Source organism: Mytilus galloprovincialis, chromosome 7, assembly GCF_965363235.1.
Source record: "Mytilus galloprovincialis chromosome 7, xbMytGall1.hap1.1, whole genome shotgun sequence".
Classification (NCBI taxonomy): domain Eukaryota; kingdom Metazoa; phylum Mollusca; class Bivalvia; order Mytilida; family Mytilidae; genus Mytilus; species Mytilus galloprovincialis.
This window is the reverse complement of record NC_134844.1, coordinates 23,431,933-23,459,210: the sequence shown is the minus strand read 5'-3', so window position 1 is coordinate 23,459,210 and position 27,278 is coordinate 23,431,933. Positions and strand designations below refer to the sequence as shown.

Here is a 27,278-nt window from a genome sequence, read left to right as displayed (position 1 = left end):
TAAAGATCAATATTTCTATACAACATCCGGATTTGAGCATCAAACACAATCAGTAGAAATACTTCACAAAAATAAAATTCAAAAATGAAATTAACTTTTGCTCTTGTGAGCGGACATTATTTCATGGAAGCCTCTAAAACTTAAATATTAGGTTTATAATTATCTACATTTCTACTGTACTGTGACATTATTTCCGTTTATAAGATGAATATATAACTTATTTTTGTAATCTTTGGTACTACTGACACAGAATTATGTCACAAATCTGAAAACTGGCTGTTAGCGTGTAGTTGTTTGCGCAGTGGCAGGAAAAGAGTGGCTGATATCTTGAGTCTATCTCACACATTCTCCATACATGTTTCGTGTCGTACCCGTTTTTATCAAGTTAACTTTTTGGCGGGTTAATAAAAATCGTTATCAATGTTTACACTCTACGTTTGTTTGTTGGTTTTTGTTTGGGGAACGTTACTCAGGATGAAATAACATATAATTTATTACATAAATGCATTTCCAGTAATAAAACTATCTTTACCTTTTACATGTAGCAACTTACAAAGGCGTTAGCTGCTTAAAAAAAACAAAAACAAAAAAACGAAAAAAACATTTGCATAATACATAGCCTAAAATAAAACATAAACAAAAACATTTCTTTAATTTTTTCCCCGAGTTGGAAATATTAGAGATTCAATGGTGGAGAAACATAAGTACCGTTAATGTGATAAATAAATTATTCATGATTACAACAAGGATTTGTATAGTTTTAACAAGGATTTGTATAGTTTTAACTAGGACAAATCCTTGATGACAACAATGAAAATTGTATCTTTAGAAAATAAATATGTTGTTGGGAGGTAAATATGAATTTGTAAATATTGTGTTCCATAATCATTTAGTCAACGATACTAAAAAGTTGAGGAAATTTTTTGTCGGTCCTCAATAAAAAAAAATTAAGAGGGGGTACGGGGTCAGGGGAAAGTAACTAAACGAAGATAAGCGACTTCTGCTTCTTATCTATCTAGCGACATGTTTGCCTCACAATGGGTGTATGTAGTTTTGCTAGAGAAAAGTAAAGAATGAACATTTTAAATAGATATTTGACAATATAAATAGATATAATTACAAAAACGGTTTTAAAACTGCAGTTCGAGTACAAAAAACAGCAATATAGTGGTAATTATAGACAATCAACAGTCATTACAGTATAAAACTTTGGCAAGGATTTTTTTCTTTCTTATCTTTTTTTGAATATAGAAACACTGGATATAAATATCTGTTAATCATGCCCAATGTATTTTGTTTACATTGTATTAAATTAGTTCTCATCTATATCCAAAGTAAACGAGGTTCAGGGTTGATTTGGTATCACTAGAGTATCTGAGTTTATGTTAATATGTTTATTTATTCATGTGTGCATTATTATTTTTGTTATTGCGGTTTCGTTTTTCTTTTCTTATTTTTTTCTTATGTTTTTTTCAGGGGGTTATTCTTGTTGTTCTTGTTGTTCTCATTTTATAATTTTGTATCTTTTCACTTCTAGTATTCTAGTGAATGTGATGAATTTATTCTAGTGAATGTGATGAATTTATTCTAGTGACATATGAAATTAATACGTTTATCAATAGCAGAAAAAAAGTGCAATATTTTTCACTTCAATGTTTCTAACTTGAATAAAGTACAATCGTGGCTGAAAGTTAAGTAACACAAATTTGAGAAGATAAATACAAAGTGAATGTTTAAAACAAAATGTAACGTCCACGTTCAAATTTGTATTAGGGAGACATAACAAAGATTAAATTGTATAAAATTTAAACTAACAAATACAAAATATCTTTTAAAAAACAAAATAACAAACAAAGAAACGAACTTCGAGGAAAATTTTGAACGGAAAGTTCGTAATCAAAAGGCAAAATCAAAAGCTCAAACACATCACACGAATAGGTAACAACTGTCATATTCCTGACTTGACACAGACATTTCTTATCAAGAAAAAGGTGAATTAAATCTGATTTTATAGCTATCTAAACCTCTCACTTGTATGAAAGTCGCATACAATTTCACTTTATTGACAACAATGTGTGAACAAAACAAACAGACATAATAAAAAAAATAATAAGTCATGCTTTCATCAAAGCACTAGTTAATGGATGAACGGTTCAGTTGTATGAGCTGATACCGTCGATCGCGACTTCTGATACTTATAATATATTGTACTGAAGTTTGATATTATATGTTTGTTTCAAGATGTTTGACTTTTAGTAAGGAAACAATCTTTTTTCGGAATTTAATTTTTATTTCAGTATGTCATCGTATACGTTAAGGATGAGCTATTCGAATAAAACAAACATTATCGTGTTTAAGGGTACATCACATAAAGTAAAATGCTTGGTGATTCTTAGAAATACTAAACCATAGAGGAAAATCTGAATAATCATAGGTTTGTTCTATGTTCCTTTGGAATTTCAACCAAAGATAAATAACTGGATCTTCTATCGTCCTGTTGGATATCTGAATTACATAAGTGTCGTTACAAACAACTTTAGATTACAGGGTCTTACCTCGAATTTCGGTGGAAGTTTATTTTATCAGTCTTGATTTTCTAGTGTTGCCTTTATAGACTTGTGAATCGTTTGTCGTTTTCCTTTTTGCCATGGCGTTGTCAGTCGTGTTATATAATATGTAATGTCCTTAAATGCCATTCCCCAATATAATTCTTATATGATTTGTATTTTTACAAATCCTTGAATGTGATTAGTCAATTGGAAGTTGTGTCTTTAGGTACCTTTCTATATACCATGCTGTTAAAGTACTTTGAAATTCTTAATGTTAATTGTACTGAGATATATTCATTGAACACATGTTTGACATATGTAACTAGAAACATTCATATGGGAACCGAAACACAAAGTTTCTCATATGATTTGCAAAAGATTTTTGTTAAACTGGTCTTGACTATTGACTAACCTTTGTTATGCGGTATGGGTACAGACTGGCATAGTAAGGAATAGTGTTATAGTTCAGTTTAATGAGACAGTATCCCAAAAAAAACCTAAAAACCAAAACCAAATCTAGAATTTAATATCATAGCAATGTGTCTATACTATACTCACAGGTCTAATTAACATAACATAGGCATTTTCCCGTGATAAAAAAAATGAATAGGGAGGAATAGGGTCGAACGTATTCACAATATTGACTTAATTCCTTTCTGGACACATTTAAAGTTTGTTTGTCTCTTTGAACTGAAACTACCCCTTTGACCATACAAATGATCTTAAGTACACTTTTAAAAGAAACAATCATTGAAAAGTCATAATTTGAGGAGAATAAGTAATTATGAATGAAGTGATTATAATATTTGTTAACCTCCACTAGGCAGATTAAATCTATTTGTTGAAAAAAATATCTATTCAGTCATTATCCTAATTTTGATAATGTTCTTACCAGGGGGAAAAGTGACATTCTACTATTTATATCAGTGTCCTTCGTTGATTATAAATTGATCACTTAAAAAACATATATATTGAATCGTGTAGATCACACAGGTCTGTTCATTATAAACATGTAACAATCATTTGTAATTTATGTATATGATTACCTTGAGTTAAAATATGCTATATTGATGAAACGACCAAAACATCAAGCAATTAGAATTAGAAGTAATAATTGTATATTTATCTTCAATTGACTTCGATTGGAAAAAGAGAGAAAGAGATGATTTTTTCCTTGGCGTTTTAATTTTTCAGACAGTATGTATATACAGAGGTACAATCGTGTGTCATATCAATCCTCTGGCTATATCAAAGTTCTATTTAAAAAAGAAGCCTATTTTCAAGCCCCAATCGTTGGCCATGTGTCCATCCATCTGTCCGTAAGTCCGGTCTTGGAAGCGCTCGCAAGTACATTTCTTCTAAGAGAGATTTTTTTTATAAAACTGATACTAAATAGGTTATTATCAGCAATATATCGGACAAGTTCTATAATGGTGGACGATCGACTTTTTTAAAAAGAGGTATGCCCCTCGGTCATATAATAAATGCGCAAAGCAAGGGACATTGGGACTTCGGAAATTGAAGTACATGAACTATATTCTATTTCAATGCATACAAATCAAATGTGAATTACGTGTTAATTATGAATATATGACGTGTTGAAGTAAAATGGACTATTCACAGTTATAAAATTTGTAAATATGTTAAAAAAAATGTCATTATAACGATTACTGTCAACGAATATAGTTTACCAAAAAAAGGATCACGGAATGAAAATCTGACAGTAATGAGTGCAATATAAGTAATTATCTATATAGTATTAGTTTGACACGACTCGCGTTCGATGAAATACTATAAAATCAAAGTAATAGATACCTTCAAATTCAAAAATGATTTAAACATGTAATAAATACTTGAATAGTTATGTTTTTCTCTTAAAGACGACAGTATGACTTTTTAATAGAAAATCCATAATATTATCAAAATCTTATGAAATGTATAAAAAAAGAAGATGTGATATGATTGCCAATGAAACACCTATCGACAAGAGACTAAATGACACAGACATTAACTACTACATGTCACCGTACGGCTTTCGACAATGAACAAAGCCCAAACAGCATAGTCAGCTATAAAAGGCCCCGAAATGACAAATGCAAAACAACTCAAAAGAGAAACTAACGGCCTAATTTATGACAAAAAAATGAACGAAAACCAAATACGTAACACATAAACAAATAACAATCACTGAATTTCATGCTTCTGACTTGGGACAGGCACATACATACTAATGTGGTGGGGTTAAACCTGTTTGCGGGTTCCCAACCCTTCCCCTAACCTAGGACAGTGGTGTAACAGTACACATATCAAAATCAAAGTAACTCCATTCATTTGATTTGCACTATGTGACTTTGTTTCCTTGGCAACAAATCATGATTTATTTTGCATATTTTGTAAAGTTTTGTGATTTTCTTTGTATAAAATCAAATTTTATATATATTTTAGATTGAAAAAGTATGTGCGCACCCAAGAAACAACTTTATATTTAGTTTAAACAATATTTATTCAGATAATTCATCATGATACGATATTATACAAAGAAAATAATATTCAGAATTCAGAATCAAGCAATTTGCTTTTACAAATATGTCTCATATACATAAATAATACACTTATTGAACAATACATAAATATAAATACTGGCATGCTCTGTAATAAATATATGAATATGAAAAAGGTGAAAAAAGAAGAAGAAAAAAATTAATGAGAAAAAAAAATAAAGAATATAAAAAATAAACATGAATTATTGTAATACTTTTAATAATATATTTCTGCACCAAACTAAATAAAAGACTATTTTGCTCATCTGAGAGTACCGTTGATCCAAAAAGCAAAGTTTTTGTGTTAACTTGGACAGGAAGAACTGAAACAGAATCTAATAGTTCATGTCTTAAATTAGTATATATAGGACAAGATAACAGGAAGTGAGAATTTATTTCTACATCACCACAATGACAATTTGGAGAGTCTACTAAGTTACGAAGGAAAAGGTGAGATTTCAATGAGCTTGAATCCATTCTTAAGCGAGCATGAAGAATTTGACCAAAACGATGTCCTATATAATAATACGCTGGGATCTTACTATTTTGGGTACTAATTTGTTTTTTGAATAATGATAGAGATTCACATTTTCTTATATTTGGTGGGTTTATTTCAAAAGTATTTATAGTAAAGCTTCTGTTAAATTATATGGTTGTTTCTTGCCTGCGTAAGAATTAGATGTTTCCATAACAGAAATCAATAAGGAAAACTGCATAAATCTGTTTTTTTACGTGTTTTTTTTTTAAAATAGTTCATATTATGACATAATTGTGACGTCATCAGGTAAAAATCTTCATGTTTTTCTTTCATATTTCTTGAACATAATAAGTAACTATATATTTCTAAACATTATATGTCAATTTGAAATAGATATCAAACATTTATTTTTTTTGCGCCAAATTCAGGCCTTAATGCCCCGCCCCTACTTATTTGAGTATAATCCAGTCCTGTTCCGTAATGAATCTAAAGTTAATGTGACTTATCAAACTGCCTTCGGCGGATATTTACAAAAATATTGTGTAATTTTAAGGAAAATACTTACTTTTTGACTTTTTACGAAATGCGAAGGTTGAAATCATCATGTTTTTATGATTTTTATGGTAGAAAACTTCATACAGCAGGAGGAAAATTTAAAGTTATTCAAGGTGTCTCCCTATATGCGGACAAATCATGAACAATATCAATTTGCATCTTTATTTCTTTTTCGAATCTTGCTTTTTTTACGATTTTTCGATATTTCATATAACAATTATACTACGGTAACGCTTCTGATTTTCAAAATAAAAAGCCGAATGACTTCAAAGTAGACAATTTTCATTTGCACACGAACAGCAGCATAAAACATGTACGAGTTAACCCCCGAAGACCGCCAATTGCCATTATATAAGCTATAAAAACATACATATAGATATAAATAGATATCAGACTCGTGCATTTGGATTTTTCTATGTTTATTTTCATATAATTATAGTTTAAAAATATAATATGCTGATCATCGTTTTTATATGTATAAGAACATTATTTCGATGCTGACATTCGTTTCCTTTAAATAATTGAGCACTTACAATGCATGCGGTATCCATCTCTAGCTAAGGGGGTTAAATTAAAGTTCACATGAATACGGATTCAATGAGATTAAATTATCAACAGAGATAAGAGAGCGTTCAGACGAACGTTTCACTTGATCTAACAAGTCAATTGATGACCTGATAGTGCAAAGAAATTGTCTCGTCCACAATGTTATGCAAACGATTAAATGATTGAACAACACCGATATGAAGACGATACACTATGTAAGCCATGACCAAACAATCATATTGAAAAAAGACCATGATAAACTGTATTTATTTGAGAAGGAAAAAACATGTAGATTTGTGAATTGCTCTCTGCATTCATAGCAGACCACACTATCAAATGAATATCGAGTCAATTAGTTGCAGTGCTTATACTTATACTTTCTGTTGAGAATTTTCATTGATTTGTTTGTTCGTTTCCATCATTTACAGGAACAATAGTAGAAGCTTCTATACTTCTTTGCCTTTTTAAAATGAATGTTGTAATAAACATGGCAAGTGCAAAAGCACTTATGATATCCGCTGCTATAGCGATGTAGAAGGACGTATCTATGCTCATGCCATCCTTAAACTGTGTTCGCACAACAATTAAAGCTAATGTCGCTGTAAAAACTGTAAAAAAAATAAAATAAAATAAATTATTAGATGTACAAAATCTACGTTTAATATATATATATAGATTGTCTAACAATTTATTTGTGTAATTGAATTAATCTCTGTTCTGATTAATCCACACTGTCATAGATATGTATGTCATGTGCTGCTATAATATATATAGCAAATATGTATATATATATATATATATGTTAGCGGCAATAAGTAAAATTAGGCATTAGCTTAAACCATAGGCAATAAGCTAACGCCTAGACAGTAAGTATATTTCCTAAATGATGTTAGGCATTAGTCTTAAATCCTGAAAAATGTGTGCAGGCATTAAGCTGAATGCCTAAAATATAAATGCGAGTAACTTTAAGACATTTATTCATTTAAATAAAAAATGTATTTGTTACATTATACCAATTTTAGAACTGAGACCTGTTTTTCGAAACTGTCCTTAGATCGGTCCTATAAGATATTCTAAGGACGGAAATTAGTATAAAGTTAGTATCGACTTACAACATGTCTCAGCATAAGCATCGAAATAAAATTGAGAAAGGAAGTGGGGAATGTGTCAAAACGACATCAACCCGATCATAAAGCAGACTATTATGCAACAAATATTTTTTTTTAAATGAATAAATGTTTTTAAGTTTCTCTCATTTATATTTTATCTTAGCTAGGATGTCATAACCACTGTCCTAAGTATTGGCGTAAAAGAAAATAGCAAATGAAAAAAATGAAATATTGTATCAAATTTAACCAACAACTTTAATTTCAAAAACGATTAATTATTTGAAAATAATTATTAGTTTTAGATAAAAGGGTAATAAATATTTTTGATATCATGATTGTACATTGCAAATCTTAACAGTCAGTGAAAAAGCTACCGGGGTTCTTGAAGCAGAATAAACAATTAACACTTCTATCTTGTGAAATGACAAGACGGGGACCAGCCATAAAACAATGATATTAGACCGATTTCTATTGAAATAAGCTTCCCATACATTAGGTTTTTTTAAGGTTTTATGGCGGGGGACAAGAGATAGGGGATGGGAGAATGGAAAAAGGTTTCTCCTGTCCGACCATTCATAAATCTAGAACTGTGAAAGTGACGACATATATTTAAATATAAATACATATTGAGGACCGTACGGTGACCTATAGCTTTTTTTCTGTGCCATTTGGTCTTATGTGGTGAGTTGTCTCGTTGTCAATCATACCACATCTTCTCTTTTATCAATAATAGAACATATTGTTATGTTATATCTACCTGTAAAGCCGTTCGTGCATAATATTGCAATACTTGTTTTTGTTGATAGTCCAAGTCTCAATATAGTTTCTTTTGGCATTACCAGAGTTAAAATTGCTAGAACAATTGTAGCTAAAGTAGATACAGTGGCTAAAATTCCCAATGCTCTGCATAATTTTACTGCATCTTAAATAAGAAAAACAAATGTGCTAGTTTGATGAGCGAAATAAAATGATGTATGCACTACTTCTCTTATCAATTTGCCCTTTCTAGAACCTGGTATCCGATAGCAGCTACATTGTACGTATACAATGTACGTGTGGGTAAGGTTTAAGACTTGGGAATGCATTTTGTTATCATCAATCTATAATATATATAAAGCGGTTTTCTTGATGAAATTACCACAAAACGTCGAATTCAATTTAAGGTGATACCTAACACTACAGGGAGATAACTCTGTAATATCAGCTAAACGTTTTAATTACGTTGCGCTGTGAAGGCAATATAAAGCTTCTCAATGATCAAAATTAGTATTTGTCAAACTGCTATATAACCAGTGTAATTTTTCTGATAAAACGCTTGGTTCAAAGATTTTGATTTTTTTATAATTTTGTTAAAGGGTCAAAGTAAATACTTTGTCAAAATTTTATGGAAATTAAACGATCCAAATTAATTTTAGTGAAAGTGTTGGGTACCACCTTAACGTCGTTGTAATTTTTTGTTGAACATTTTGCACTGCAAACAACGTAAAACTGGCGTCACACATCAGCGTATAGTTCCGAAGTACGACGGGCGTGTTAAAAATCAAGAACGCATGATACGGTGCTTTTTGTCCGCAATTCGCTTTTTGTCCGCTTTTGCTTTTTGTCCGATAATTTTGCTTTTTGTCCGAAAATTTTGCTTTTTGTCCGTTGCTTTTTGTCCGTTTTGCCTTTTGTCCGATTATTTTGCTTTTTGTCCGAAACTTTTGCTTTTTGTCCGTTGCTTTTTGTCCGTTTTGCTTTTTTTTGTTTGTTACAAACACACTCGCGTACGTTTTAGTTAAAGTCGAACGGTCTCGAAGAGTATACAACGTGCCTTAAACGTGTCTCAAACTTATCGGTAGCTTGTTAAACAAGCTTGTAGAGTATTTATAACGTGCGTGTAGCGTACAGGTATACGCTTGACACACGCTTGAGCTGGATGAAAACTTTATGCTGCAGAAAAATTTCATCGAGTTGTAGCGTCCACCAAGCGTATACCTTTGTATTTTGACATACTTTAAACTTATGCAACGCGCATTTAACGATTGCTAAAGCGTTCCTCTGTCGTGCAACTAACTTGTACACCGACTTTGTCAATTTCCTCTGTACGGTTGATGCACGCCGGTCTATATCCCAATGTGTGACGACGGCATTACAAACACATCAGCATACGTAGCCAGATGTCACCACGGTTTCAGAGTTTGCACTGCTACGTTTTCTATGAAAAACATTACAAAGTATTGTACAAAACAATTATGTTGATACTGGAAAGTATATTGTGTAAAATAATAATAATAAAAAAAAAACATTACTTAAAAATAAATGCCATGATTTTTAAAAGTTTCAAACATAATTAAGAAAGCTACTTTAAAAAAGTTGTTTTTTCCAAACAGTGTTTATTATGTATATTTTGTCGATTCGTCCATATTAAAATATATTTCTTCTCTTTGGGGCATTATCATATGATACAAATTTACAAATTTAAACAAAATTTGATATTCCTGGTATCTATAATGAGTTTATTATATTTCATATCTATCGAATGTACTAAATTTGGGGTCCGACGTCCGTTAACTCTTCTTTAAACTTATATTTGGGAACCACGTAAAAGGATCAATATATGAATCTGTTATTTTTCTCCACTGTTGAAGCATATGATAAAAAGATCATAACATGGCTCTTGGGCTGATATTGAACCTAGGGCTTATAATACATGCGATATGAAAAATGCCATGTAATAATCTGGTAGTTTCTTACGAAAAATCTATGCATAAAAAAAAAAGGGATTTGATAATATAACATGTAATAAGACAACTTTATTAACGTTTTTCATTGATTTCATCCGCTTTCGATATACAAATGTTCACCTTTTTTGAAAGAATTCAATCAGTAATATTTAAGGCAATAAAAGAGATAAAAACATGTTACTTCGACTTTATAAATTCAACGAGCCAAAGTTGTACGCAAATTTTTACCAAAATCTGTAACATAGCCCATTTACTGTTCATTGACCTTATTTTGCCAGTCTTGCATATTGCATGGTTTGAAGCATTTAGAACTCAACGGCAAATAGCTGCACTCGTATTTATTACATTTATGATTTGTATGCATTATGATTTGTTGTGCAAAATTGAGGAAAAAATGTATTTGATTTTGTCGTCCATACGGTATGGTAGCATATATTAGTTAATCAAACGGACTGAACGAGTGAGAGCGAAAATAAATTTCGTTAGATTGACACATATCAACTAAAGACATTCAAACGGGTATCATTTTATTGAAGAATTGAATGTTCTTTTTGTAAATTCATTGGGGTGTAAACGCGTTGACCGAAGTACATTTTGTATGAAGCGCTTCCGCGCTTCATTTTAGAAATGTGCGCACATTACATTTTTTAGCTATGATCATGAAAACACGAATTTTATAATATTTTTGTTTTATTCACCTTGTGCACTTTATTGTGAGACCACGTGTTATCAACTTTTTACTTGTTTGGCTTTATAAATATTTTGATATGAGCGTCACTGATGATTCTTATGTAGACGAAACGCGCGTCTGGCGTACTAAATTATAATCCTGGTACCTTTGATAACTATTTACACCACTGGGTCGATGCCACTGCTGGTGGACGTTTCGTCCCCGAGGGTATCACCAGCCCAGTAGTCAACACTTCGGTGTTGACATGAATATCAATAATGTGGTCATTTTTATAAATTTCCTGTTTACAAAACTTTGAATTTTTCGAAAACCTAAGGATTTTCTTATTCCAGGCATAGATAGCCTTAGCCGTATTTGGCACATTTTTTGGGAATTTTGGATCCTCAATGCTCTTCCACTTTTTACTTGTTTGGCTTTATAAATATTTTGATATGAGCGTCACTGATGAGTCTTATGTAGACGAAACGCGCGTCTGGCGTACTAAATTATAATCCTGGTACCTTTGATAACTATTATCATGAATGGAAAGTTTTTTTGAGTGATGCAATTGCTTACGGAATAACACGTGATGTACGTGATGCCAATCAGAAGAAAGTATTATAATGTAATTATTTATGAAAACTTAATATGGGGTAAGATGAAAAGTATCAATTTTTCGTATTTTCATAAATATGGCAACACATGAGAATAACCAATTGGTCAAGTTATTTTGGTTGACCAAGCAAATGGGTACATATCATTTAATCTGTCCGAACGACATATTTTGAAATAAAATCGTTAAAATTGATTTTAGGAATAACACCCCTTTTGAAATCCAGGACCAGACCCTAAAAGTAAGAGTACTTCTGAAATGTAAAGTATATGTGAGGTAGTTAATGCATACTTTAGCTGTACATTATCCAGATTTCAAAACAGTAAGAAATTTTACCTATGACATATGTTAATACTTTGAAAGTATGGCACATGTTGCTTGATATTAATGACGATAAAAAATGTTAATTGATGCATGTTCTACAATGTCCTCCATTGGGATGAAGGTAAACATATTGAATACAACTTGAAAAAATTGAGATATATATTTTAGTGTCAGAAATATTACCATGTAATAGGCCGATTAAGATTGTTGATACCATGACGTTTATCAGAAAAAGGCATCGGATATAACACCAAACGATCGACCCACTTTTGCAAGGTTTTGATTCTAGCAGTAAAATTGACACTTTGCTTTAAAATAAATAAAAATCATATGTTTATATAATGGGTATCATTATGAAGCATTATATATATAAACAAGTGTCTACTTAAATTTTGGTAACATGTTCTTTCCTCGGTTAAATTGTTATACCGAATATAGGGCATTATACTGGCTTCAGAGTGAAATACATTCTAATTCTGTAAATAAATAATTTTATATTGATGTTCGTGTATATGAATGCGTTACCTTCTGAAAAGTAGCCTGTTGTTGCTGAATCAAGTGTGTCTGTAGTCGTAGTAGGAGTGCCACTGATTGTAATAACAGTTATGAATGAAGTGTCCCAAATTCCAATATCAGCGTTTGTCGTTGAAGTGAATGGTACTGTGAACCCAGATACTATTGTGGTCCCAGAAAGATCAAACGTGTATGCAATCCAATTTTGCTTTATTTGTGATGTGATAAGCAATCCAATAGTCATAAACGAAAATATTACACCAATGATAGTTAGAATGATAGTTACATCTGGTTGTGGCATCTTATCACTACCCTCTAGCTATGAAACGTTGAATAATCCTCTTTATTTTTTATGAAACAACAATGTACGATTTGAAAGTTTATACTGGAAATTAAAAGAAAAGAATAAATGCAATACTTTTAAATAGCTAACTACCAATTATCCTCCTTGTCAATTCTTAAGCCATGCCCACTCTACATTATTTCTATTTAAAACATTAACACCAATAATATAACTGTTTAAATATAACAAAAAATTAAAGCGAGTATAAACCGGCTTGAACATTTTAAAGATTATAATTTGATCACCTCTTTGACGTTTCTATAAATTACGGTTTTTATTTCGAAATATGATGTTAACGAAACTGTTGAACGTGCGAACTTCTAACTATACTATAAGCTGGGTATCTTTAAATTAATAAAAGATGATGATCCAGTATAAAAGAGGGACGAAAGATACCAAAGGGACAGTCAAACTCATAAATCTAAAACAGACTGACAACGTCATGGCTAAAAATGAAAAAGACAAACAGAAAAAGAGTACACATGACACAACATAAAAATAAAAAATAAACAACACGAACCCCACCAAAAACTAGGGGTGATCTCAGGTGCTCCGGAAGGGTAAGCAGATCCTGCTCCTTAAAGCATGCATAACAAGTAAATTACCGTTTTTATTATAATTAGAAAACCGATTTTGATCTTAAATGGATACTCTATTAATCTGAACCGATTTTAATTTAGTAAAGATAAATTATTAAGTTGTTTGTAGTCCTTCAGTCAATTTTTCGGACTTATCAATTGCTGTCAATTCAGTACTTGTTAGTATTTTTGCTTGCAGTCAATTAAAATTTGTTCAGAATATGTCAAAACTGTGCTGTGCAATATCGTACGGAACGCTACTGACAAAACACTGAATTGACTGCTAGATAATTGTCAGAATAGTACTAAATTACCGCGACTGATTGAAAGACTAAAAACTTAAAACATGACTGAATATTCATTTTTTTCGTGCATACTTTTTAGTTGATGTTGAGATCAAAATAACATTTACTAGCTTTAAATGACCAGAATTGTCCTTAAAGGGTAAAATAAAATCCAAAACTCAAAGATGGATTTATAGAAATGAAAATTTAGAATAGTCATTATTCAAACAATTTCTGAGAGCACCACTGAAGATATATAGGTGTCCAACTTCATATTGTATAGTTCAACAGGTATCGCTCATATAATTACTACTACAGGGCTGATACCTTAGTAGTTGGTGAGCGTATTATTAGCCTAGTCACCTGTAATTCTAACTGATTTAAACATACGAGTATCGTTTTATTGAGATGTGATGTTATAAAATCCCTTTTAAATTAAGGATGTGTTTCCTTCATGCAGTGCTCAGATTCCCTGATCAAGTTTGGCTAAATGTTTTGTTAATTTTTTTCTTTAACGTTTGTATAATGTTTTGAATTTTTATACATTATGAATTCGAACATCAATGTAGAGACATTAGTTGTAAAAATGTGGATCTGGAACTGTGAAATTGGTATTGGTATTGTTATTAATACCTTTCGATCTATAAAGACTTTGGTCAAATAATTATCTTTAGTTGGCATCCTAATAGTTAACAAGATATCAGGTATCATGATTTAAATTTATTACGCCAGACGCCCGTTTCGTCTATAAGACTCACCAGTGACGCTCAGATCAATGTATAGACCCAAACAAGTACAAAGTTGAAAAACATTGAAAACCGAACATTCCCAGAAGCTGTGCCAAATACGGTTAAGGTAATCTATGCCTAGCATAAGAAAAACCTTAGTTTCCCGAAGCATTCATTGTTTTGTAAACTGGAAATTTATAAAACAAATTACCATATAATTGATATCCATGTCAACATCGAAGTGCTGACTACTGTGCTGGTGATACACTCGGGGATGAAACGTCCACTGCAGTGGCATTGGCCCAGTCGTGTAAATAGTTATCAAAAGAGGGACGAAAGATACCAAAGGGACAGTCAAACTCGTAAATCTAAAACAAACTGACAACGCCATGGCTAAAAATGAAAAAGACAAACAGAAAAACAATAGTACACAAGACACAACATAGAAAACTAAAGAATAAACAACACGAACCCCACCAAAAACTAGGGGTGATCTCAGGTGCTCCGGAAGGGTGAGCAGATCCTGCTCCACATGCGGCACCCGTCGTGTTGCTTATGTGATAACAAATCCGGTAAATAGTCTAATTTATCAAAGGTACTAGGAACTTTTTTTATTTATTTATTTTATTTTAATTTTTTTTATATTCAACATATATATAATATACAACAGTACAGTTATCAAACAGTAAGTTCATATATATAAATGTAATATAATACAACCTATCAGAAAATGTATAGAACTTGAAAATAACATTTTGTTTGGATTATATAATTGTATCTTATTAAAAAGGACATACAAAAAAAAATATAGAGAATTAATAAAGAAAAGAATTAAAAGATGATAAAGAAAAAGAAAAAAAAAAAAAAACATCTATAAAAAAAACCAAAAAAATTACTTTGATGTCTGATATTTTTTTTATAGTTGCTAATCCACCAAATTATCCTGTAAAGCCTCTGGGTAAATGCACCAAGCTTGATTAAACTTGTCAAAACATTTATTTTTATTTGATATCTTCTTCTCCAAAATATAATGATGCTTTATTTTTTCAATCAATGCTGTTAAACTTAATTCTCCTTTAAAATATCGTGTATTATATATATATTGTTTAATCCAGAGAAAAATATTGTTTTGTTACTAGGAACTTGTATTGATTTATGTGTGACTAATCGCAAGAACTTAATAAAATCAGTAACTGTTCTTACACCGATATGCAGTTCTCATTCTTCTGTTTCAGTTGAAATTTCATTTAAAACTTTTAAACAACACTCTTTTAAAAGACAAATTCGTGATTTAAGAGAGCAGATTATAAAGGTCCTAAAAACCATTTGAACGATGCCGACTGGGATGATGCTGTTTTAATTCAAATAATATAAATGACGTTTATATGAGCTTTGTCAGAACATTTGAAAGTACTGTACATAGATATATACTACTAAAACTATTACAGTAAGACCAAATGATAAACCTTTTATGCACAACTTAATAAGGAACAAGAGAAGACATCGTAATAGAATTCACCACAAAGCGAAAACTTCAAATAATCTAGATCACTGGAAAAAGTTTAGAGAAATCCGTAATGAAATTATCAGCTTAGTTAGAAAGGCAAAAGAAGATTATAAGTGCAAACTGACATCTCAACTTATTGACAAAAATATTTCTCCTGGTAAATGGTGGCGCATTGCCAAGTATGTATCAAATTTTACTAAAAATAGAGATTCTCCCTCTTTTTGGAACAAGATGGCCAAACTTTTATTGATCCCTTTGACAAATCAGAGATTCTGAACAATCATTTTTCTAATATAGCTTATATTGATACACTACCAGAAATTCCTGATAATAATAAGCCTCCTCCATGTCATTTACATAAGTTTGTCATCACTGAGAAAGAAATTTTAGATCAGTTAAAAATCTTGAATATTAACAAACCTGCTGGACCTGACGGTATCAGTCCTAGAATTTTTAAAGAGGTTGCTAGCTTTATTTCTAAACCATTAACTAAGTTATTTTAATAATATGTCTCTATCAATGAAACAGATTCCACTGTTTTGGAAAATTACACATGTTAATTTTATTTTTAAAGGAAAAGGCAGTCCACATTCAGCTCTAAACTATAGTCCAATATCGGTTACTAGTATTGTTTGTAAGATTATGGAAAAAGTTCTATCTAAAAAGTTGTATAATTTTATGAGAAGTAAAAACCTTTTGTCAAAGTTTCAATCTGGTTTCCAGCCAGGTGACTCTACTGTTAATCAGTTAATTGAAATATATCATAAAATTATTAGTAATATGGATAGTGGGGGGATGTAAGGTTTGTTTTTTATGATGTATCTAGAGCTTTCGATAAAGTTTGGCTTAACGGACTTTTATTTAAACTTAAGAGTTGATAAATAATCAGGCATAAATGATCAACTCTTATCTTGGATAGAGAGTTATCTTTCAGATCGTCAACAAAAGGTCGTTTCAGAAGGGTTTTCGACAACTCTAAGAAGTATAAATGCAGGTGTCCACAAGAGGATCTGTTTTAAACCCTTTCTGTTTCTTATTTATATAAATGATAGTAATTGACATTTCTAATGATATTATACTTTTTGCAGATGACATCTCTTTATTTGTCATAGTCGATGATGATCCTGCTGTAGAAGCTGCTTCTTTGACTGATCACTTGGATGTTATCTCAAATTGGGCAAAATCATGGGCTGTTCAATTCAACTCTAAGAAAACTAAACATATTGTATTTACTTGAAGGGAAATGGAACACCCTCCTGTATTTTTTGGGATAAATAAAGAAGAGGTTGAGAAAATAAATATTCACTGTCATCTTGGGATAACATTTCAGTCATCAGCTTCATGGAACTCACATATTGATATTATTTATAAAAAAAACCATGCTCTCGTCTATCTGTGCTTCGTCAAGTTAAACATTTATTAGATAGGAGTTCACTTATACGTATTTATTATGCTTTTATTAGACCTATATTAGAGTATGGTGATGTTGAATGGGGCAATTGCTCCCAGCACGAGTCTGAGCTTCTTGAAAGTATTCAGATAGAATCCGCTAGAATTATAACAGGCTTACGACGTAATTCCTCCAGACAAAAACTTTATATTGAATTAGGTTTAGAAACTCTGGAGAATAGACGTAATAAACATAAGCTTATACTATTCTATAAAATATTAAATGGGATGACACCTGCATACTTATATGAGTTAGTCCAGCCATATCTTCCCAGACAAACCCCTTATACTTTGAGGATAAAAAATAACACTTTTCATCCACCTCTTGCTAGAACTATAGCTCTTATTTTATAGTTTCATCCCTTCTACTATAATACTTTGGAATAGTCTTCCTTTAAGTTAACAAAAATCCCCAAGTTTGGGTATATTTAGAAGTGGACTGAAAACAACCTAAAAACTCTGATGAGTTAAGCCTTTTTCAACTGATTTTTATAGTTCGTTCTTATGTAGTACTGTTATACCACTGTCCCAGGTTAGGGGAAGGGTTGAGATCCCGCTAACATGTTTAACCCCGCCACATTATTAATGTATGTGCCTGTCCCAAGTCAGGAGCCTGTAGTTCAGTGGTTGTCGTTTGTTTTATATGTGTTACATATTTGTTTTTCGTTCATTTTTTTACATAAATAAGGCCATTAGTTTTCTCGTTTAAATTGTTTTACATTGTCTTATCGGGGCCTTTTATAGCTGACTATGCGGTATGGGCTTTGCTCATTGTTGAAGGCCGTACGGTGACCTATAGTTGTTAATGTTTGTGTCATTTTGGTCTTTTGTGGGTAGTTGTCTCATTGGCAATCATACCACATCTTCTTTTTATATGTAAAAGTTTTTTTTAGGACTGATGATATATTTAAACCTTTCAACTATGGGATAAGGAAACATAATATAAGTCATTGTCAACTCAGAAATAATGCTAGCAACCTAAAATCTCATCTGATTAATCAGTTTTTATCAGAGAACACTTTTTGTGTAAACTGTAATCACCCTGTTGAGGATAACAAACATTTCTTTTTCATTTGCCTTAAGTACAATGATGTAAGACAGATCCTTCTTGATTCCATAAACTCCATTTCTGATAATGTTGATATAAATATTGAATTATTACTTTTTCGAAACAGATTATTTTCATATGATATGAATATTGCTATTTTAAAAATTGTTCATAAATATTTTAGTGCGTTTTATTTAAAACTTACTTATTTTTTGTTTCATTTAGTTTTTTTATCTCCTCCACTTAAACATTAATTCATTTTATCCACTAAGCAAGCTTAGTGTCTCTTTCAAGCCATATATTTTTATATTTCTAATGACTTATAAAGAATATTTGCATGTTTCAATGTTCTTGTATACATGATGAGTAATTGCCTATATATATACTTAAATACACTTTGCATTTAGTAAGTAACACTGTAAACATATTTTCTCGTGTGTGCTCATAAGTACCATGCATGTTCCACTATATTGCATTATTTTAAATACAGTTGTTATAATTGAATTATTCCTTGAAAATGTAATATGGAGAGAGCTTTCATACAGTTGTAGGCTGTGCCTGTTGCTCAATCCTTAATGAATAAAATATGTTTAAAATCAAAGATACTAGGGTTCTAAAATTCTATACGTAAGACGCTCGTTTCGTCTTCATAAGACTCCTCAGCGACACTCAGCACAAAATATATATAAAGTCGAAGGACAAAGTTGAAGAGCATTGAGGACCCAACAAACGGGACGAAACGTACACCAGTAGTGGGATAAATATGAATTACTTCAATGTTTCATAATGATGATAAAAAATCGGCTGCTTTGCAGTTCAAGTTCTAAATAAAATTGAGAATGGAAATGGGGAATGTGTCAAAGAGACAACAACCCGACCATAGATAAAAACAACAGCAAAAGGTCACCATCAGGTCTTCAATGTAGCGAGAAATTCCCGCACCCGGAGGCGTCCTTCAGCTGGCCCCTAAAAAGTAAATACTAGTTCAGTGATAATGAACGCCTGAATGTTTGATACAATATTAAGATTGACAACGTTTGTAGTATCCCTCTTTTTATATTCAAATTGTTTAAGCGCATTGTAAGTCCTGTTGTATAACACATTTTTTTGTGCATAAACGTAACGCAATAAATAACATTAAAAAGAGAAATTTATTTTATAAAAAAAAAGTTATTTTGGATACGTATTCATACAGCACTGGACAAAAATCCACCACATCCAACACAAAACTATTTTGATTCTTGCTGCTTTTCTTCAATTTTAGGTTGAGTATACAACCTATATCGTAACATTCATTGATATGAAACATACATTCTAAGTATGTTAATGTTATAAACAATGTTGCCTAAGATGCGTAAACACTCAATGCGTATAGTAGAATATCACAAGTTTAGGTGCTGAATAACTCTGAATAAATGCTCTGCTTGCCTCTTGATGAATCATCTTAATATTAGAATATTGTCATTACAATATTTATTAGTTTGGTCATTTGACAACTTGATTGTTGAAGTAAAACAAAGTTATGACAATTTTCCGATTCAATAATTGAATTCATTTATTATTAAAACTCATGCGACATGTGTATTTGAATCTAGACATATAAATAAAATGTTTGTTAAACTTCGATATCATATACAAAAAAACTACATTGGCTTGCTTAAAAGAAATACAATCTTCCATCACTGTATTTGATACCTAAACTATATAAGTGTCCTTACAAACAACGGTATATTGCTGGGTCTTCCAAGTATTCCACGAAACCTCTTTCTAAAATATTAACATCTATTTTATCAGCAATCAAAGACGGGCTTCAAAGTTATTGTGAAACTGCCTATTCTAGAGGTGGCGTGAATCAGATGTGGATACTTAAAAATTTCAAAGATCTTTTAGAGTACATACAATCTAACTCTCTTTCATCTTGTAAAAGTATTAAACCATTTGACTTTTCTACTCTTTACACAAGTATTCCACATTCCAAACTAAAAGACAAATTGAAAGAGTTGGTATTGCTTTGCTTCATAAAAAAGAATGGCCAATGTAGATACAAGTATCTTGTCTTAGGGAGGAATAAATCCTACTTTGTAAAGAATCACTCTGATTCAAACAAAAAATTCTCTGAAACTAATATTATCAAGATGCTTGATTTCTTGATTGACAACATATTTGTTATGTTCGGAGTACGTTTTTTTCAACAGACTGTCGGCATTACAATGGGAAAAAACTGTGCCCCTCTAATTGCCGACTTATTTCTTTATTATTATGAGGCTGCAGGAACTTTTTAGGAAGAAAGATAAGAAGTTAGTAATATCCTTTAACTCTACTTTCCGCTATATAGCTGATGTTCTTTCACTAAATAATCCAAAATTTGGTGACTATGTGGAACGCATCTATCCAATTGAACTAGAGATAAAGGATACTACAGATACAGTTAAGTCTGCTTCATATCTTGACTTACATCTAGAAATTGACAATGAGGGTCGGTTGAAAACAAAACTTTACGACAAAAGAGATGATTTCAGCTTTCCAATTGTGAACTTTCCATTTCTAAGTAGCATCATTCCAGTAGCACCTGCTTGCATTTTCTATCATGATTTTCTTGATAGAGGGTTGCTGCTCACTAGGAAGCTATTAAACCAAGAGTTCCAATTGGTGAAGTTGAAATCATTCCTTCGTAAATTTTACGGACGCCATCACGAGTTGGTTGACCGTTATGGAATAACAGTTTCACAAATGATATCGGATATGTTCCTTTCGTCGTAACTACAATCCCCTTCCCTTTCATGAATGTGACCTACCGAATTAGACTATTAATCGAGTTTGTAATAACATGAACAACACGACAAGTGCCACATGTGGCGTAGGATCTGCTTACCCTTCCGAAGCACCTGATATAACCCCGAGTTTTGGTGGCGTTCGTGTTGTTGAGTCTTTAGTCTTCTATGTTGTGTGATGTAAACTAGTGTTTGTCTGTTTGTCCTTTCCATTATAGGTCATGGCGTTGTCAGGTTTTTTTTTCAATCTATGAGTTTAACTGTACCTCTGGTATCTTTCACCTCTATTTTTGATTGTTACAGATGCTAGTTATCTGAGATGTTTTTTCCCCGCTTTTTTTCATTTTTCATTTTGCTTTCAGTTTAAAACTTTTATTTCTAAATGTGACCTAGTTGCGTCTTACTGGATCAATTCGTATGTCAACGGTTGAGACAAATTACCACCAAGTAACTTTACTTGATTTTAAATTGTAATGTATGGAAGTATATATTCTTTTAGTTTTGATGATTTGGCTTTTAAAATTATTTTTTCAATTTATAACACCGGGTAATAGTTTGAAATGATAATTTTTGTGTTTAAGTTTTTGTTGGGTTCTTTTTCTTTGTTTTTGGAATTTGTAAATTATATGTCCTTCTAGTTCTCTATGTGATTTTTGTTTAGCTCACCTGACCAGAAGGGCCAAGTGAGTTTTTCTCATCACTTGGCGTCCGTCGTTGTCTGTCGTCCGTCATCCGTCGTCATTAGCTTTTACAACATCTTCTCCCTTTGAAACTGCTGGACCAAATTTCACAAAACTTGGCAAAAAACATCATAGGGGTATCTAGTTAAAAAGTGTATCCGGTGACTCGGATAACCAACCAAGATGGCCACCAGGACTTAAAGTAGAACATAGGAATAAAATGTAGATCTTGACTAAAACTCTGAAACCAAAGCATTTAGAGCAAATTTGTTGATTAGGTCAAGATGCATCTAACCTAATATATTTAGATGAATCGGACTACCCTTTGTTGGGTTACTGCCCCTGAATTGGTAATTTTAACAAAATGTTGCAGCTTTTGATTATTATTTTTGAATATTATTGTAGATAGATATAAACTTTGAAGAGCAATAATGTTCAGCAAAGTAAGATCTACAAATAAGTTAACATGACCAAAATGGTCAGTTGACCCTTTAAGAAATTGTTGACCTATAAATTGATTTTCTAACAATGTTTCGTAATTTTTTTTTTAGTTTTTACTAACATATTCTTTTCGGAAATTTCTGAGACAAATAAACTAAACTAACACCGTTAGAGTTTCTAGTTTAGAAATGTGTCTGATGACCCCACCCGCAAACCAAGATGACTGACATGGCTAAAAATAGTACATAGGGTAAAATGCAGTTTTTGACTCATATCTCTGAAACCAAAGTATTTAGGGCAAATCTGGAGAAGTTGAAATTGTTGTTTAGGTGAAGACCTATCTGCCTTGTAATTTTCAGACCAATCAGTCAAATTGTTGTTGGCTTGCAGTCCCTGAATTAGTCATTTTAACAATATTTTGCAGCTTTTGGTTATTATCTTCAATGTTATTATAGATATAGATAAACTGTAAACAGCAATAATGTACAACAAAGTAAGACATACAAATAAATCAACATGACCAAAATGGTTTAAGGTTCATCATAACAAACGGACAAATATGGCTGTATTTACATGCCAAAAATTACTCTGAGTACAGACTTACCTGTAAAGTTGGAAAAGTTTTAATGCCTAGCATCCACTAGATATAAAAAAGTTATATCCATTTTGTGTTTCAGAAAGATAAAATCTCTTTTGGATTTTGATGGGCATTTTTTTTCCTTCATCCAAAAGGTGTGAAAATTGACTAAGTTGTGGAACAACTATGAGATGCTCCATCAGGTAAAAACCCGGTTTGTATTGTTTTCATTGTCCTTAATTGACATGGACACCAGGTATCTTCACAACTATAGGTGAGTTAAAGAGTTTATCTGAGTCAGTGAGTGGACAGTATCAAAGTAATGCAGGTGTTTGTTTATTTTTGCACCTTCTAAAGAAAGGGAAAAAAATGCCCAGCAAAAACCAAGAAAGATTTTATCTTTCTTAAACACAAAATGCATGTAACTTTTATATATCTAGTGGATGCTAGGCATTAAAACTTTTCAAACAGCACAGGTAAGTCTGTACACAGAGTAGTTTTTGAGGTAATAATACGGCCATATTTGTCCATTTGTTATGATGAACCTTAAGGAGTTATTTGCACTTTATAGTCAATTTTGTAAATTTTCATCAATATATTTTGTAAAATTTTGTAATTTTTTCTACTGTAACTACTGAGCCAAGTTCATATAGATAGATATAATTGTAATCAGCAAGATTGCTCAGTAAATTTAAAATTTACATATAACATCACCATCACAAAAACCCAACTTTGTAATGAATTCATCTGTCCTTTATTCACACATACCAGAGTGAGCGACCCAGGCTCTTTAGATCCTCTAGTTTTGTTTCAGTTTACTTATATCACTATTGGTTGATTTTATTCTCAAAGTTATCCTATTTATAATCAGCGCGATTGCGATTTAATCAACCGGTTTATACACACTCGAGAAGTGAAGCTCGTACAATGATATATCTTTTTTCTTGTTACTTTTCAAGTCAGTGAGATATGTATGCATAAGTTGAATATTTTCATGATATCTGATAAGAAAGGAAACAGCCAAATATTAAGTTAAAGTAATATATTTTGATATTTTCTGGCATGTCGTATACACTAATGGCACAAATGAACCAATCTTATAGATGAAACAATTAAGTACATGGTATAAATAATGTATCTTTCATTAAGATAAATTGTTAAGATAATGAATACAAAATTACGCTTTTTAAGAATGTTTTTAACAAATTTGTTGGGCCAACCTTGAAATAAACTTAGTACTACAGACACTAATTATGTTGTATCGTGTTAACAATAATAACACATTGAATTATAAATTTACTCCACGACCTGCTTTGAACACTGAATGAATATATTTTATTGCAGAAGCAAACATAATGCTATAGCAAAATAGCATACTATTTTTAACTTATTATTGAGTATAAATGATTCATAACGATTATGTTTGGTTTTCAATTTATTCCCTTCATTTCAAAAAAGAATTATTCATACTAGACCGATATGCTCAGCATAATTTCGTGCAATATGAAAAAAAAAATGTTGTACTAATGAACAAAAATGTTGGTCCTCTTATTAGAAACTGATTTGTTAGCTGTTTTACTCTCTAAAACAGAGTTAATTTAAATTTATTTTTACGTATTTCTTTTGTAGATCGTTATAAAGTCTTTTAAAGTGAGCGTGTTTACATTTAAAAAAAAAGACGATCAAGTCTTAACTTTAACAGGTATTTAAAGCCTTGCATTCAAAAGATAAAGTAAAACAATGTTGTTAACGTTTAAACGTGTTAATACATAGACACAATCTTGAGGTCATATGATACTTCAAATTTGAAAACAAAATGAATATGGTTATTTCTTTTAAAGGATAAGTTTAACAATAAAACACGTGTACCTGAACTCTCTTTTTAATGAAAAGCCTTCATTTGATCAAAACTTCCTTAAAAACAAGAATATTGACAGTTGTTATCCATTCGTTTGTTGTTTTCATGCTTTTGATTAAGCCATTTGCCTAGGGACTTTCCGTTTATAATCTTTTTCGGAGTTCGGTATTTTTGTTATTTCACTTTTTGCCATTGAATTATTGTCTTTCCTTACTATAATTCACTGATACCTCTTCCATATCCATGAACTTAACAAACGACCTCGATAGAAATTCGGCAAACAAACGCACAATTTAAGTGCGAGAAAAATCATTGATGAAAAAAAGTTTTAAAAAAACACGTGGAAATTAAAAAGTACTAATCGATTCCAAAAGATTTTTTTTTTTAAACCAAATCAATAAAGATATTTTATCACAGCCCAGTAGTCAGCACTTATTTGCTTACATGAATTATCATTTATATTGTCATACTTAAAAATTAACATTTGACCAAACTTTTGAATATTTGAAATACTAAGGCTTTTCCACCTCAGGAATAGATTACTTTAGCTGTATTTGGCAAAACTTTTAGGAATATTGGTCCTCAAAGCTATTGTACTTCGTACTTTATTTGGCATTTTTTACATTTTTGGATTCGAGCGTCGTTTATGAGTCTTTTGTAGACGAAACGCGCGTCTGGCGTAAATACAAAATGTAATCCTGGTATCTATGATGAGTTTATCTATATGACAAAATTTATTAACAAATAAAAACTCACGGAAGAAAAGGAACATCCATCTATTGCACGTCTATTACTTCACTTATATTTCTCGTGCTCCATGGTTCTTTGTTGATTGTTCGTTAAACTTTAACATTTTATCACGAATGTAAATCCGTAAGCAAAGTTTTCATTGAATAAAATATGGCTGCTCGATTATATGGTATGGGTTTGTGATAAATGTAAATAAATCGTGCATAGATAACTAACTATTAGTATAGTATATATAAGCAGTGTACTACTTTTTTTTATGTGATCCTATTATCAAATTATAAAATTACAACTACCAAATAAGAATTCTAACAGATGTAAGTGGTGAAGTTTTATATCAGTTACACATTTTTTTCGTTCGAACAGACAACGTATTAAAACGTATAAGAGAGATCACATAGAAACAAACAATAAACACGCTGAATATTTCAGCTGTAATGGCCAGATTAAAAGATGTACTTATGGTCATTCCATCTTCTAACTATGTCCTGACAATTATTAAAGCCAGCGTTGCTGTAAAAACTACAACAAAGTCATTTTAAACAAATTTAAATGTAATTTCAGCTAAAATAATTCATCCTTTATAGATATTTAAGCATATGCTGCTTTCAACGTCAATAATCTTACTATACTTACCAGGTTTTAAAATGTGTACATCAGATACAAGTTTTGTTTACAAAAGGCTAGATAAGTAAAACTTAAAAAGGCAAATAAAGGTGCGAAAAGAGCAATAAAGACCCAAAATTCCAATAGGTTTTGCCAAAAACAGCTAAGTTTAATTCAGTTGTAAAAGTTCATACATATTAGAAATATGTTTGGTTAATTTCATAATTTAGCGATTGTGCAGTCACTTTAAATATCATGGCGGAAAACTTACAAAATATAAAGTTATAATATTTGAATATCAGACATGCATTCATATTGTGTTAATTAACGTTTTTTTAATGAGTTAAGCCTTCCAATTTATATTTTATCATGTGTTTTTCTATGTTGTGATGTTATACTATTGTTTCAGTTTAATCCCGCTGCAAATGTTTGCTCCTGCCCTAAGTCAGGAATCGGATGTACAGTAGTTGCTGTTTGTTTATTTAATTTTTATGTGTTTCTCGTTTCTCGTTTTTTTATTTACTAGTAGATTAGACCGTTGGTTTTTTCGTTTGAATGGTTTTACACGTCTAGTAATTTTTGGGCCCTTTATAGCTTGTTGTTCAGTGTGATACAAGGCTCCATGTTGAAAGCCGTACATTGACCTATAATGATTTACTTTTATAAAATGTTATTTGGATGGAGAGTTGTCTCATTGGCACTCATACCTATATCTATAGTTAATTTGATATGATATATGTTATTCGTAGCATCATCAATGCTAATCTAATATCTTATATACCTTTAATTTACCTCAAAGAATAAAATAGATTTGAATACAATAGCAAGGTGACTTTCTGAAGAAAACGCTTCAAATATGATGCATGAGTTTGTTAAAACTGTCAACAGCAATTCCTTAAGCTAATAACATATACGGTTTTGAATCTAGATATATAATCCATAATAGTGTGTCATTCAGACAAGTGAATATTAAAATTGTAATGTTTCAACTTTACCATTAAATGATTTATTTGGGCTACTAATGTCGTTTTATTTACA

The 27,278-nt window shown here is 31.2% G+C and overlaps 1 long non-coding RNA gene across 1 annotated transcript; it reads right to left on the bottom strand.

Annotated features, from left to right (window-relative positions):
* Nucleotides 1–7,030: 7,030 nt before the first annotated feature.
* Nucleotides 7,031–13,002, bottom strand: LOC143081573 (uncharacterized). Its single transcript, XR_012979967.1, has 3 exons — nt 12,636–13,002; nt 8,535–8,699; nt 7,031–7,276 (listed from the first exon to the last, which is right to left on the bottom strand). It is a non-coding gene; the product is annotated as an uncharacterized LOC143081573 (long non-coding RNA).
* Between the last annotated feature and the right edge of the window lie 14,276 nt (nt 13,003–27,278).